Source organism: Xenopus laevis, chromosome 5S (assembly GCF_017654675.1).
Source record: "Xenopus laevis strain J_2021 chromosome 5S, Xenopus_laevis_v10.1, whole genome shotgun sequence".
Classification (NCBI taxonomy): Eukaryota; Metazoa; Chordata; class Amphibia; order Anura; family Pipidae; genus Xenopus; species Xenopus laevis.
In genome coordinates, this window is record NC_054380.1 from 68,427,453 (window position 1) to 68,442,110 (window position 14,658).

Sequence of the window (14,658 nt, forward strand, 5' to 3'; positions counted from 1 at the left end):
TTAAGATGGCAAATGGGCTTTCATCTGATTTACAAAGGAAAAAAACAAAGTATTTACAGAGAGTCTTAAAGTGTCAAATTGGTCTATGAAAATGCCTCTACTGGGTAACTGAGCTATATACGTGTATATAAAACTCTGGAGACATTTATGGGTAGTAAGAAAAGCAAACAAAAATCTACCAGAGGTGGGCAATATTACTGTATATTGTACACAATCAATAGTGTCTGTCCAGAGTATTATTTATGGTACACCACTTTTTGGAATCGCCAAACTACCAGGATTAACCTGAATGGATAAATTGAATTTGTGTGCTTTATGAAAGAATATTTAATCTAAACTTTTTTTTATAATTTTTGTTTAGAGGGGCCCCTGAAGGACTTCCTTCCTTTTCATATCACCTATATAATGTAAAGGGACCAGGCAGAAATGATGTGGGCAGTAAATGCAGAAAAGTGCTGCACTAGGCACACAACCTCAATACAGAACAGACCTAACTGACTGTATATGACTTTACCATATATATTGTGCCAACATAATCTCTGGGACCATTTCTAGGGAGAGCCCTGGAATTTACTCCATGTAATTTTTAAGCAGTACTGCTTCCCTCATACAAAAGGGTCAATCCATCAGCAGCAACCTTTGACATAAGAAGAAGTATTACCATCACTTCCAATAGCTGTATTACTCGAGGAACATGGAAAATGTGTTATACCCGGGACATCTTGTTCTTCTCATTATCCTTTTTATATAGTTGAACTGCAAATAATGTTTGCTGTTAGTCAGTTTATAATTAAATATCCAGCGTGGAATAAAGGATATGTGAAATACTGGCTGAAATTAGAAATTACACTTGTGTCCAAAGTCAGGGGTATACGAGCCACAACTGTGTAATACCGCTAGTGACAATTCCTTAGAGAGACATATACAATTGTTGCTGCAGTTAGAGCCTGTTTGCCCATTAAATGGAATGTATCTTGCCATCTGCATCGTCTCTGTACATATTCCCTTTGTATGTGTTAAATCCTTAATGTGTACCAAGTGCAGTTCATTGTGCATCCAGTTGTGAATCACCTGGAAAACAAGGCTGCTGGGGAATGGTATGCTCCAATTCTCAAATATTGTAAATATTCTGTTGAAATTTTCAGAGAAAATATTTTTTTGTCTGCTTCTGCTACTGTGTCTTTAAGTGACATGCTGACGGTTCACAAACTCTAAAACTATTCTTTAAATGTCAAGCTTTTTGTTCAATCAAACATTGGCATCAGAAAACAACCAGTTGGTCTATGTATTCTTTATTTACCAATAAATTGTTCTTTACAACTCGCTTATACATTGCTAGTTATTTCTGTTGCTGGCCCTTCTCCATAGTTTCATCATGGTTATGTCAGAAGTGCTTTAGAAAAAGCAGCCCTGGGAAGTGGATTTTGTTGTGAAGCATGTTCAGTGGTGAAGGCCCCACATTGGCACCTGTTGCCCACTCCAGAGTAATTGCATTTGGAAGTACACTATTGAAATCACTCATAGCAAATCAGGGAAAATGGTTATATATCACATAAATAGCACATTTTCAAAAAGGGAAATCTAATCTACATTTTACATTTCATTTAGCTTTGCCAGATCTTCCTTTTAAGATCAGATTAAAATCAAACCTGCATGTTGCTTTAGTTGCTTTAGCTAAACTCCAAGGAGCAGATTTTCTGAAGGGCAAAGTTGCCGTCTCTAGAGAAAATTAGTCAGAAATCTTATCCGCAGGGACATTGCCAATTTACTAACAGGCATAGAGGACAATTCGCTAGCAAAAGAGACTGTCACTAGTGCAGTTTTGCTCCCTATCGCCAGGCGCATCTTCGCTCAGATGTACAATTGTTACTCCGTAAATTCACTAAAGTGCGAATGTTACAGAACATTACCTCTTTCGCCAGGGTTTTCTTTGCCACCTTAGACCAGGCGAACTAATAAAACGAAGCTACATCTGCCTCAATCTTATGTCAGTGACATCATATCCTGTTTAAAGCAGGATTGCCTTCAAAAGTCCTAACTGTGTTTTTGATTTTTGTGTTAACAATTTTTTTAACCAATTTGAGGGGCATGCCACATTTGTTTTAGGGTGGGCTCATGACTAAGGAATGCCGGACTCCTTGCAGTTATATAAATAAAACACTAGACACAAGGCATAGGATTGAGCTGGCCACAGCATATTTTTTATATATAATCCTTTCTTTTTATCTCAACTTGTTAACAAGTATTTTGCATAATTAATACAATCTCATTGCATTTTGAATAAAATCTTGAACCAATTACAACTCATTGTTTTCCCAGGACCAGTACCCTGCATCAGCCGCAAACCAAACAGACTCCGTGGGCAAGCCATGACTTCAGCATAAATTGAAAGCAAATCTGAAACCATAAATCACCATAGGGACTACAGCCCTCCAAACCAGGAATTACATCAGGTAAGTATTAATAATATGTTCTCCATTTAATTCCAAGTGCCTGTAAGCCCTTTTTATATCTCCTAACCATGCCCTTATATTTTAACTAACTTGCAACATTGTATGTTTTTACCACCAACCAAAATGCTGTGACATACTTCATACCTTATTTAAAGGGCGGGTGGGGGGGGGGACGTTCTCTCTGCCGCTCTGCAATCTATGTGTTGGCTCCCCTGCTTGTCCCCGCAGTTCAGGCTCAAATATTTTGTGCCAAAGCTCCCTATTGGCCAGCCAGACACATTGCCATGCCCTCCTAGTCATGTGCTACTTGGGACCAATTTTATTGGGTCCTGTAGCTCTCTTGTCTAGGGCATTAAAGGATTTCTTTTTTCTTTATTTTGCTTCCTGGGACATTTGTCATAATAAGGAACCAATTCAAGCATCCAACATCTCTAATAAAGACATTTATTCGACCTATATGTACTTGCCCTATTTAAATTGACTTAAGCGTAAGAGTACTAATGAAGTTCAAGAATTGACGAATTACCTAGCAAAACTTCGCCAGTGTTCGGCTGCTGAGACAAAACGTTGCATTTTACTGAATTAGCTTACTGAATTAGCTTACGTGGTGCGAAGTGTGGCAGAGCGTTCGCTGATGAAAATTTGCCCTTTAGTGAGTTTGCCCCAATGTCTCTGAAGTTAATAGAATGAAGCGACAAGCCTTTGGGCTAGGAAGATTTCAATAATGCTCTGTTTGGTGTATCCTTGCCTTTTCCTCTTTCGTATTGCAGCATCATAGGGATTTCTGATGTTACATAATTGACAAGATTGGAATCAGAACGCAAACTAAAGTACAGAAATTAGAATGGATGTAAAGCCTGGCAATAGCAAATCAAACACATTTTATGGATATTCCCTAGGAATTCATTCATGATTCCCATCTCTGTTTTAAAGACATGATCTGGCCACCTTAACTTATTCAGCTTCCCTAAACTTTTCCAAAGCTTTTCTAAAAATTAAAATAACAGACCCACTAAATATGATTCTACGTATAGCTTTCAAATGTCAGTTTAACATTGATTTTACATTTTTATTATGTTACTTTTTTCTATCTCTCCCATGCAGGTCTGAAATCCTTTGCTGCTTTTGTTGCAATACAGAATAGAGAACTGAGGTATAAAGGCCACTTGACTTTAGATTTTTTATACTAGTGCCAAAGAACTACTCCTGCAATACTTAAAATGAATATAATCAAAACTTGACAACTAATTACCTAAACTGAAGTCAACACTTGTATGTGTACTTGACATTTTCTGTAGTAATGTAAATTATACTTCAAATGTATTCATTTCTTAATACAACCAAATTGAGCCCTTCAAGTGTGACATTATAATTACATCTAAAGATATAGTTTTAATCTGTTTTGATATGGCAGGGTGACTAACTTCATTAGGATTTACAAATGTAGTTTGCATAATTTAATAAATATGTCCAAGTATTTTACCTACCGTACAAAACATTTTAAACTTGATATAATGCAACTTTATAGTGGATATCATATATGTACCTGGGGGGGTCTTTTCACTTGCTCACTTTCACTTACATTATCTCCTACCTAGCAATTTATTTGCTGTTCTTAATCTTGTGGTTCAGTTATTATTATGATATTTAGGTGGGCAGGTTCTCTTTAGGTACTGTATTATATATTGGCACGTCTACTGTAAATGATCCTTCACCATTTGGGAAGCCATTTACACTCGTAAAATGATGTATCGTTGTTTTGATAATGAACATAAATTGTCTGCTTTTATGCCCCTGTTGCATTATATATAGTTGACTTACCTCAATTGTACGACATCCTTCCCCTCTTTTTATATTGACACATATAACAACCCCCTGACATAATTTATCTAACATGTATTGCTTAAGCCAGTGCAACTAAAATTAAATAAAATTAAACTCTGGAGTTAGGGAAATTAAAAAAAATTTCACTTTTGTTTTTTGTTGTATTCTAAGGTGAAATCAACGCAGAGTATGATCAGGATTCTATGTCTTTCCACTACTCTTCCCAATTATCTAGCTGTGGCGTTATTCCTGCATGTCAATCCTTACATTGGCCTTTTCTTTTTCGATGGACGTTTCCGGCCGGTTCCTCTTGGACAAACATTTATTGGAATAAAATCAAAAATCAACCAACAAGGCAAGTATGAATGTTGTTTAGCTTTTGGAAAAACAATGGGTAATTAAGTTAAAAGCATTCTGCATTATTGATTTGTGTATGTTTCTAATGTGAGCATTAATGGCTTGCTTACCATATAAAATGTGAGAACAGCGAGTGGAAAAAAGAAAGGTGTCTGGTTATATCGGTCCTTTTATTGATGAATACACTAGAGAATGTACACTTGATATCGCTCTTCATGTCTTCCTGGGTAATGTTATATAGCTTGGAATTGTTCTATAACATTTTCTTTCAAACTCAGTTGACTTTATATGCAAATGAGTCCGATTTGCAATTAAAGAATATTATAATTTTTCCATAGTTTTAGGAAAACATTATTAAGATTATTTGTATGGCTTAGTGCCAAAGTAGAGGTGAAATTTTAGGAACGAGGAATGCAGAGTATAGTTGGGCATAACAAGAAAGTGAGAATAACAAGAAAGGGTCTTAGAGCAATGACACACAAAATGTTTTACACCGTGCATTAAATCTAGAGTGGCAAAACATCTAGAAATAGCCTTGACATTGTCCACAATGTAACTTACCACAGGTGAGCAGATGCCCACCATTGTAATTGCAGAAAACATACCTGTGCTGAATTACATTGCTGCCAATTGTAAGGAATTTCAGACCATTAAACACGAGTGGCAGACAGTTTATTTTTTTGGGGGGGGGGGGGTGGAAGATACCTGTACTAGTTTTGCAGTTGTTCAGAAGAGTTTTTTCACATTCTTCCAGGCATACTTGTGCTAGGTTACTCAGCTTACTTGGAAATGTTTTGTGCTAAGAGATTTTTCATGTCAGTTACGTGAAAAAATCCGGAAACTCTGCAATTCACTCCCTCTGCCGGTTTTAATAATCTGTTCTCCTTCAGATAAATCACAATGTAGTATTTAGGTTGTAGGAAAACCAGTGCTATAAACTCAGGGATAGACAAAAAGAATATAGAAAATGTATATACAGGTAGTATAGTATTTCTTATGTAAATGTTACACCTATTTGTGCGGATATTAGGGGATGTGCTCTGTTCCTTTCACCACAGGGTTCGCTCGCCCTTTAACCGTTTCTTTAGAAAACGTGGTCACCTCCTATGTGCAGAGAGTGAATACTCACAAAAGTTTAAATGTTTCACTAGCATAACAGTATAGTAGCTCCCCAGTTGCTTGGCTTCTAAAAAAAGATGTGCTAATATCATGTAAAAACCTTCTTTAAAAAAAACGTATTAAAATTCAGATTGCACTCACATATGTGCGCTTTAAATAAGCGTGGAATCAGTCAGTCCGTGAGGAAGTCGCATAGACGAAACTCGTCGGCTGTGATGTCATCCAGGAGAGCCCAACATTGCGTGTCATACATACAACGCCGGCAACCATCATCTATTTGGCAGAGCTAGATCTGGATCTGGGAAACCCATGGACTGACTGATTATACGCTTATTTAAAGTGCACATATGTGATTGCAATCTGTATCTTACTAAGTATTTATTAAAGAAGGTTTTTACACGATATAAGCATATCTTTTTTAGAAGTCAAGCGATGTCCTGCAACTGGGTAGCAACTATACTTTTATGCTAGTGAAACATTTAGGGGCCCATTCACTAAGTTCGAGTGAAGGAATAGAGGAAAAATAGTTCAATTTCGAATGTTTTTTTTGGCTACTTCGACCATCGAATTGGCTACTTCGACCTTCGACTACGACCTTCGACTTTGAATTAAACTTCGAATTAAACTAAAAATCATTCGAATATTCGACCATTCGATAATCGAAGTACTGTCTCTTTAAAAATTTGTTCGACCCTCAGTTCGCCACCTAAAACCTACCGAGGCCAATGTTAGCCTATGGGGAAGGTCTCCATAGGCTTGCTAACAATTTTCTAATCGAAGGATAATCCTTTGATCGATGGATTAAAAGCCTTTGAATCGTTCGATTCGAAGGATTTAATCGTTCGTTCGGTCTAACGATTATTCCTTCAATTGTTCGATCAAACGAATTGCACAAAATCCTTCAACTTCGATTTTCGAAGTCGAAGGATTTTAATTCGGCAGTTGAATATCGATATTCGACCCTTGATACATCTGCCCCTTAAACGTTTGTGAGTATTCACTCTCTGCACATAGGAGGTGACCACATTTTCTAAAGAAAAGGTTAAAGGGCGAGCGAACCCTGTGGTGAAAAGAGCAGAGCACATCCCCTAATATCCACAAAAATAGGTGTAACCCTTATATCAGAAATAATACTCTATATACATTTTCTATATTCTTTTTGTCTATCCCTGAGCTTATAGCACTGGTTTTCCTACAACCTAAAAAATAATAAGAGATTTTTTAGCCTGCTTTTGCCCAGGTTTCAGCATTATAGACTAAATAAGTGTACCATTGTTTTTTTTTAATCAAGAGTAGATATTTTTAACAGCATATGTAATCACTGCTGATAAAACTATTTCCACAGCACAAAGGCTACTGAGCTCACAGCTTCACCCCTATTTCCCTGTGAGCCCTTTTGTTACTTTATTCGCTTCTTTCCCATGTTTCTCTTTGCTAAAAGGTTCTCTTTGCTTAAAGCTTATCATCTTTTGGTTACACCAAAATTATAGTTTTCCCTTTAATAATTGTGTACATTTTTGGCTCAGCTGACCAGTCACACATTCAGTTTAAGAAGCAGAGATACACTTCCATCTGGTTTAGAAAACATGGCAACAGGAGGAAATATGTATTAACCGTGGAAGGTTGGGTTACTGGTGAGGTGTGTTTTCCCCAACTCAAAGGATACTGTATATAGGCAGGTTAATTGGCTCCAGATCAAATTGACACTTCGTTTATATTAATGTGATAGGTATATTATATTATGTGAATCAACAACCTCTGTAAAGTGTTAAGTAAACATGGCAGCTCTATATAGCTAAAGGAAAAAATACATTAAAATATATGGCCAGGGTTGAAGAAAGAGTGCATGTGTATGCAAGACAGGTATCGGGTATGTACTGTAGGCTTTTGTTAAATTATATATCCAGAAAGTGTCCTAGGCACTTTTACAGTTGACTTCATTTTTTAAATGTCATTTAAAAAGCTTTAAAAGCCCAGTTTTCTCTGCCAGGACCTGCAGAAATCCAAAGATCACAAACCAGAGGTTAATTCTCTATGCAGCAGCCTCTACAGTCAGAAACCTGTTGTTGCCTTTTATGTCAGCCGTGTTAGTTTTTAGAACAGATGGAACTATGCCCCAAACCAAGTACTGTATTTTGTAAAATACATAAGACTTTTACATAATTAAATAATCAGAAAGTGCCCCCTCGGCAGCTTTGAATATACTTCTATTTTTTAAAATGAACTTGTATTCTCTAACAGCTCCTGCAGACTAGAGATGTCGCGAACTGTTCGCCGGCGAACTTGTTCGCGCGAACATCGGGTGTTCGCGCTCGCCGGAAGTTCGCGAACGTCGCGCGACGTTCGCCATTTTGGGTTCGCCATTGTTGGCGCTTTTTTTTGCCCTCTCACCCCAGACCAGCAGGTACATGGCAGCCAATCAGGAAGCTCTCCCCTGGACCACTCCCCTTCCCTATAAAAACCGAAGCCCTGCAGCGTTTTTTCACTCTGCCTGTGTGTGCTGAAGAGATAGTGTAGGGAGAGAGCTGCTGCCTGTTAGTGATTTCAGGGACAGTTGAAAGTTTGCTGGCTAGTAATCGTTTTGATACTGCTCTGTTATTGGAGGGACAGAAGTCTGCAGGGGTTTGAGGGACATTTAAGCTTAGGTAGCTTTGCTGGCTAGTAATCTACCTTCTACTGCAGTGCTCTGTATGTAGCTGCAGTGGGCAGCTGTCCTGCTTCTGATCTCATCTGCTGACTGCTGCAATAACAGTAGTCCTTGTAAGGACTGCTTTTATTTATTTTTTTGTTGTTTTACTACTACTACTACTACTACTACTATAAGAGCCCAGTGCTATTAGTCTAGCAGTGTTGGGGAGTGGGACTGGTGTGCTAATCTGCTGCTCCTAGTAGTTCAGCAGCACCAACTTTAATTTTTTTTTTTAATATTCATTTTTTTTTTATTTTACTTTTTTTTATTTACTACCGCTGTAGTAGTGTATAAGTTGACCTTTTAGGCATTATTTGCCCTGTAGGCATTATTTGCACACTGTTTTCTTCAACCCGCCATCGAGCTGTGTGACCTTGTTCACATTCTGTCTAAATATCCATAATATTACCGTCTCCAGAAAAAACACCGGAGTGACTTTTTTCAAGCAGCCATAATATATTTTACGTAATCCGTATCCACCGCTGTAGTAGTGTATACGTTGGCCTTGTAGGCATTATTTGCACACTGTTTTCTTCAACCCGCCATCGAGCTGTGTGACCTTGTTCCCATTCTGTCTAAATATCCATAATATTACCGTCTCCAGAAAAAACACCGGAGTCACTTTTTTCAAGCAGCATTCATATATTTTACGTAATCCGTATCCACCGCTGTAGTAGTGTATACGTTGGCCTTGTAGGCATTATTTGCACACTGTTTTCTTCAACCCGCCATCGAGCTGTGTGACCTTGTTCCCATTCTGTCTAAATATCCATAATATTACCGTCTCCAGAAAAAACACCGGAGTCACTTTTTTCAAGCAGCATTCATATATTTTACGTAATCCGTATCCACCGCTGTAGTAGTGTATACGTTGGCCTTGTAGGCATTATTTGCACACTGTTTTCTTCAACCCGCCATCGAGCTGTGTGACCTTGTTCCCATTCTGTCTAAATATCCATAATATTACCGTCTCCAGAAAAAACACCGGAGTCACTTTTTTCAAGCAGCATTCATATATTTTACGTAATCCGTATCCACCGCTGTAGTAGTGTATACGTTGGCCTTGTAGGCATTATTTGCACAGTGTTTTCTTCAACCCGCCATCGAGCTGTGTGAGCTTGTTCACATTTTGTCTAAATATTGATAATATTATCGTCTCTAGAAAAACCACTTGAGTTACTTTTTTTCAAGCAGCATTCATATATTTTACGTAATCCGTATCCACCGCTGTAGTAGTGTATACGTTGACCTTGTAGGCATTATTTGCACAGTGTTTTCTTCAACCCGCCATCGAGCTGTGTGAGCTTGTTCACATTTTGTCTAAATATTGATAATATTATCGTCTCTAGAAAAACCACTTGAGTTACTTTTTTTCAAGCAGCATTCATATATTTTACGTAATCCGTATCCACCGCTGTAGTAGTGTATAAGTTGACCTTTTAGGCATTATTTGCCCTGTAGGCATTATTTGCACACTGTTTTCTTCAACCCGCCATCGAGCTGTGTGACCTTGTTCCCATTCTGTCTAAATATCCATAATATTACCGTCTCCAGAAAAAACACCAAACAATGCCTACAAGGTCAACGTATGGCAGTTGTTTAAAGAGAACAGTAGATTACTAGCCAGCAAAGCTACCTAAGCTAAAATGTCCCTCAAATCCCTGCAGACTTCTGTCCCTCCAATACAGAGCAGTATCAAGCAGATTACTAGCCAGCAAACTTACTATCATCTGTCCCTGAAATCACTAACAGCTCTCCCCCTACACTATCTCTTCCAAGCACACACAGGCAGATTTTTCAGATACATTTTTGCCCTTGATCCCCCTCTGGCATGCCACTGTCCAGGTCGTTGCACCCTTTAAACAACTTTAAAATCATTTTTCTGGCCAGAAATGTCTTTTCTAGATGTTAAAGTTCGCCTTCCCATTGAAGTCTATGGGGTTCGCGAACCGTTCGCGAACCGCTCGCATTTTTGCGCAAGTTCGCGAATATGTTCGCGAACTTTTTTTCCGACGTTCGCTACATCCCTACTGCAGACTGCCTGAATTAAACCCGTATGAAAAGATGTTAGTAAGGGCATGGGACCTGTTATCCAGAATGCTTGGAACCTGGGGTTTTCTGGATAAAGGATCTTTCCATAATTTGGATCTTTGTACCAGAGGATTGGAGCTGCACCTAGATGTGTTTTTGTAATAAAGGGGTGACCCCTTTATTAATATTAATAATGTGTATTAATTAACATGAATAATAAATGTTAATAAAATATGCAGGATCATTTATTAAACCTTCTTATGAACTGTTAGTGAGCAATAACTTTCAGACACACACACAAGTAAGAATAGAATCAAATAGATTTACTTATCTTTGTATGATTGTAGCATTAATTCAACATAAATTGGGGAGCCCAACCTCTGGCACATTCAGGTTTCTGATAATGAAATGATGACTCTTTCAGGAGTTCGAAGTGAAACGACTGATGCTTAGTGGGGCTCCCTTTTATACCAGAGTTCTTAGAAAACTCCCAAACCAGTTGCTGACTTGTGCAATAATGTGTTCAAATCTTTGTCATAAGACACAAAATTCTGATTGACTTTGTAACAAGCCCTATTTGTTGCTCAGATGTGTTGTCTAAATAGTGTATTGTCTATCTGCTGTCTGTTTATTTATTCCAAGGATATTTTCTGGGTAACAATACCTATGTTTACTGGTTTACCCAGCAATATACATAGAACAAAGACAATAGCTGTCCCAAAATGGTTTCACTTGACTGAAACCTAAGATTTGATACATTTATTAAAGCATATTACGAAATAACACCTGTTGTCCAAAATGCTCTGAATTATGGGAAGGCCATCTCCCATAGACTCCATTATAATCAGTTAATCCAAATTTGAAAAAGCTATTTCCTTTTTCTCTATAATAATAAAAAAGTACCTTGTACTTGATCCAAATTAAGATATAATTAAACCTTACTGGAAGGTAAATTGGCCTAATGGATTTATTTAATGTTTACATGATTTTCTAGTAGACTTAAGGCATGAAAGATCCATTATCCAGAAAACCCTACATTTCGAACATACTAACAGGTCTCATACCTGTAGTTTGATAGGGGCACTGGTGCTGACAGTGAAGTATATTGCAGAAGGACCCTTATATATGAATTTGTATTTTCAGGAGTACAGTACTTGTATAAGGTTTTATATTTATTAGCATTCTTTACATATCACTCATTTCACATTGCAGTGTACCATACATTTTTAGCTTGGTGATGTTTGACACCATTAAAGAGAAATTACATATCCTGTACAGCAAATGTTTTGAGTGGGGAAATTATAGATTGCTTGTTTGTTCTAGTTTTTTTTTTGCTTTTTTCTTTTAATAAGAACAGTGCAAAAGTATTTTAATATGTTCTTTCAAGAGTCATTTAACAGAACCTTTCTAAATAATTGGATAACTCAACTAGTGTAATATAACACAAAGAAAAAGGTATGCTAGAGAAATGAGACGGTCTGGATACACAATTGCATCTGATTACATTCTTGTCTTATTTCCTTTCATCAAGTTTTTCCGTGCCTGACACATACATATTGCAAGTCTCATTAGCTTTAATAGCATGGCACGTAGTTTTGTAACTGCCTTTGCTTCAAACCAAAATAGTTGCATATTGTTTGTCTATTTGCTTTAGTATAATTAATCCTTTATTCTTTGAGAAGGTTTAGTGGAATAAGTTGCACTTAGTGTTCTTGGTTAAAACACCCTGTTCATCTGCATTGCAGAAAAGAAAGGTAAAGAAAGGTACCTGCCAAACCGCAGGGAGCTCTGGTTTCAAGTTTATTCACAAAAGGATAGTTTGCCATATGGCACTTATTGCAATGTGCATATTTTAACCTTCATTAATTGTATCAAGTATCTGCCTATAAAAACTGCCATTGCTTCTCCTTAATTATCCTTACAGATTGTACTTTGGCTGTACATTTAAATTAAAATGAGCTTGATAAAGACGTAGTCGTTTCTTAATTGTATCTCTGAAATTTGACCTTGCTTTAACAACTGAACTTGGTTTTTGTCTGATATGATACCATCATTATTATTATCCATTGTAAATCTTTGTTGTTTGACTTTGTGTATTTTGCATGTTGCCTATTACAAATGTACACTAAACAAATTAACTTGCAGAAGAAATTCCGAAAGATCAGAAATATTGTATACTTTAACAAGTAGTACTTTTGGTTTTGAAATGTGTAATTTTGTCAATTAGAAAACTTTCCAGCCAAAGCCAACCTCTCTGAAAAACTTAGTGACCATTAACTGATTACCAAAGCAGTTTTTAGGTAGCAAAATTCTAAATATTTTATTTTTGTGGGAACTTGATTTGTATAAAAGCAATTATTGATGTTTATCTGATAAAAGTCATGCATGTTTCCGTTTTTGCAAAATTATGCTGTTAGCAATAGTTCTTCTTTAATAATATATTAGGTAAAACATATTAATTATTATAGACGTTATTTCGGCAAAGTAAAGTAGTTACATTTTGGAATGCTTCTAGATACAATATTGTGCTTAAATTAATATTTAATTGGATAAATGTTTTTCAAATTTTAAATCCAAGTCAAGGATCAGACCTACTAAAGTTCTCTATTCTGCTCGCAGCTCTCTGTAGGGGGATTTCTCAGCCCAAGACTTGGCAGGCAGCAAAACAAAAAAAAAATAACACTGAACTGGTTACTGCACATGTTTCCTTCTCCTGTTTCATTTGCATATTTTTGATGGGATTGGCTGGCAAGATTTAGCCAATCGGATCTGTGAAATGCAAATGAAGCAGGAGAGGGGAGGCATGCGCAGTAACCAGATCAGTGTGAGCTTCCTGTATGGGCAGAATGGACTTCTGGGGGCCCATTTACTTAGTTCGAGTGAAGGAATAGAGGAAAAATAGTTCGAATTTCGAATGTGTTTTTTGGCTACTTCGACCATCGAATGGGCTACTTCGACCTTCGACTTCGAATTGAACGATTCGAACTAAAAATCGTTTGACTATTCGACCATTCGATAGTCGAAGTACTCTTTAAAAAAAACTTCTACCCCCTAGTTCGCCACCTAAAACCTACCGAGGCCAATGTTAGCCTATGGGGAAGGTCCCCATAGGCTTCCTAACAATTTTCTGATTGAAGGATAATCCTTCGATCGATGGATTAAAATCCTTTGAATCGTTCGATTCGATGGATTTAATCGTTCGATCGAACGATTATTCCTTCGATCATTCGATCGAATGAATTGCGCTAAATCCTTCGACTTTGATATCCGAAGTCGAAGGATTTCAATTCGGCAGTCGAATATCGAGGGTTAATTAACCCTAGATATTCGACCCTAGGTAAATTTGCCCCCTGGTGTCGGAGATCTCTAGCTGAGAGGCAGCCATGAGCAGAGGATAGAGAATTTTAGCAGTAGTGATTCACAGCTTATATCAACTATCCATTTAAAACAATAAAGATAAATTACAAAAATGTTTCCTCTGATGGGGGCTATTCAAATTAAGACTATGTTGTGAAGGTCAACCTACCCTTTAAATATCAATAAAACAATTATATAACATCCTTGTCCAGGAAGACTGATTTTGTAATTCTGTAATGGATTATTTAAAATTTATTTAAACACTCTACCACATTGGTAGTGCCTTCTTCATGGCTTGAAGATGTCAAATTTAGAATAACTTGTCTGCTTTTTTTGCAGTCAAAATAAATGTTTAACATAGTTGTAGTCATGCTGGCAAAATCTCAGCCTCATGTCTAATCATGTATCTTTTGAACTTAATAACGATTCTCCTTTATTATGCAGACTCAACAACTCCATGACATGGAAGACGTTTGTTATGAAAACCTTTTGAAGGAAATTAAAGCTGGAAGACAGGTAAGTCTTGTTGGAGATTGATTTTTGTTATGAATGATGTTCTAAAGGAAATGAAAGATGGACAAGAGGGATGGCTCATTTTACACTGATTTCAGTTTTAAATTAAGCACAGTTGGAATAACTAAGGCCAGAAGTATACAATGGAAATGTAATTAGACAATTTGCGGTAAGTTATAAGCTATATATTGACAGCTAACACAGAGACCCTGGTTTTGTTGGTAAAAAAAATAATAAAAAGTGTAAACTTGTTTGGTGGTACGTTTTATAGCTGAAATGATCAGTGTTTTGTGCCTTGGATATAGTCAGGGGATT

General features: G+C 37.0%; 1 pseudogene; it reads left to right on the top strand.

The window, feature by feature from the left end:
- Positions 1–14,658, top strand: part of LOC108717427 — a 375,896-nt pseudogene that overhangs the window by 150,234 nt on the left and 211,004 nt on the right.